This window comes from Otolemur garnettii, unplaced genomic scaffold (assembly GCF_000181295.1).
Source record: "Otolemur garnettii isolate 467f Iridium unplaced genomic scaffold, OtoGar3 scaffold00139, whole genome shotgun sequence".
NCBI classification, from domain to species: Eukaryota; Metazoa; Chordata; class Mammalia; order Primates; family Galagidae; genus Otolemur; species Otolemur garnettii.
Window position 1 is genome coordinate 30,178 of NW_003852534.1, and position 2,265 is coordinate 32,442.

Here is a 2,265-nt window from a genome sequence, read left to right on the forward strand (position 1 = left end):
ATTTTTCTCTCTTTGTGGAATTTTTTTTTTTTTTTAGCCCTGAAGGTGAATCAGCAAAATCAGCATATGTTTTTCAACAAATAAATTAGAAGAAAAAAGAGATACAGGGAAACATAAATAATATAAACTTAAAATACATATCAACCAATACCAATGTACAGATTGTATTGGGGGTTACAGATGAGATAAGTCATTAGTTATTGGTTGGTCTCAAGGGTTATAGATATATAGGGTTTTGGAACTTGTTATTTATTTACATGTGTGTTCAATATTCTCCATATAAAGATTTTAAAAATTCCACTGGAAGCCTCATGTTTTAAAATGTACTCAGGATTTGTGCAAATCAGGGATAGAAGACATACAGACATACAAATGATTGCCTTGTGGGAGTCAGCTGATGTGAAACAGGGGGCAGGGCTCCCACACAGGGCCACATGGGAAACACTAGGCAGGGGCTGAAGGAACGAGGGGGCCGACAGGCAGGAGCCATTGCTGTGGTTTCTGTGGGAAAGACAAGGCAGGGCAGGGTGGAGAGGCTTCAGGTGAGCTAGTCTGAGCAGGATCAGCAGGTTTGGGGGCCCAGGGGCTATCTCTAGGTCTCTGATACCTGGCTGAGGTTATAGGGCAGAATGGTTTTGTCTCCTGGAGTGTAAGAGCCAGATAAGCAGGTGGTTTGGAGGAGGCTCTGGATTGGGTAGTTTAGTTGGCTAGTTCTGCCAAAGGCAATCCCTCCCTGGTCAGTAAGGCCCCAGATGATAAAGTATGAAGAATATGGAAAATAAGAAAACACAGTTAATATGATACAATGTCATAGTTAATATAATACAATATCATAGTTAAAATAATACAATGTCATAGTTAATATGGTATAATATCATAGTTAATACACTCTGTGGGCATGAGCGGGGAAAGTGCACAGAAGGCTGACACCTCTGGGCCTGAAAAGCCCCACAAATGTTAGTGCCCACAGGCCTTTCTCCAAAGAAGTGGTTTCCCCTCTCCTGTCCAGGGCCACATGCCCAAGCTCATATTCTGGGAGCCACATGGGCAATGAGTGTGAAGCTCCCACTGTTGGACAGTAGACTTTCATAAACTGTATTACCTGGTGTTCTGAAGCTTAGAAAAGCTCAGTTTCAGTGTCTGAGGAGAATCAACTTCTGTTTCTTCTTCTGCTTTCAGGGAGGAGTATCTGACTGTCAGTGTGAAGTGAGGAGGTCTTGGCATCGCACTCTGTCACTCTGTCAGCATGCTGTCAGACAACCCTTCCTTTGTGCCTCCCCATCCCCTCCATTTCCTTGGGCACCTGGAAACCCTAATCCTGAGCCTCTCAAGGACTCTGGTACGACTCAGCTGCTTATGTAGGCGTCTCTCAGGTTTAGACATTTTTCGCTGTGCTAAGTCATTCTTCTGCTTTCATCCTTGAGAGAGATGGACCCCAGGCTTTTCCCTGCCCCATCCTCCATACCAAGTCTGTGGTACTCTTGAGGTTACAGAGTTGATGCCACAGAGATTTTTGTACTAAGGGCTTCTCTTTCAAGGAGTTTTGGGAGATTTCTATGGGTAAGCTCTCTGGGCTTCTATCATACTAGATTGCAGTTGAGCCCCTCTCCTTCCTAGTGGTGCCCTGAGTTATCCAGTCACACTATCTGAAGCATGAGTTAGATGCTGGCTGATTTAACTACCCAGCATAGTTACTGGTTCCATGATGAGCACAGAACTAAGAAACATGACAGGCACCACACAACACTCCTTAGGTCACCACGGACTTGGGGGTGGCAAGTGGCCTGAGCTCTCTTCCACTTAGACCCATGTACAGGCTTTGCTGGAGGACTGGGAACTAGATATGCTAGCTCATGTTCTCATTGACAAGAATGTAGCTTCAAGAAGTATTCGTGGAGATTTTGTGTCCAGAGTGGTGCCACCCTTGGAATAGTGCTGCCTGCACTGAGGGCGGAGAGAAACCGAGTCCCTGGAAGCATCCAGAAGCTTCTCTGTGCTCAAACCTACCCTAAAGCCCACTGTGCTCCTGCACTACCCAGGGGTTAAATGAACTCCCTCTTGAAGCCAGATCAAGCTGGGTTTTTAGTCACTTATGCTTGAAGGTGTGCTGGGAAGCTGATGCTGGTGAGTTTGCATCTGAGAATGTTACAGTGCTTGTCTCATGGCTAAGCTAGTCTTTACAAGGATGCACTGAGGGGAACAAAGAGAATCCATGGTGAGACAGCAGATTATGCTACAGGGCATCTCCAGCAACAGAAAGGTCCA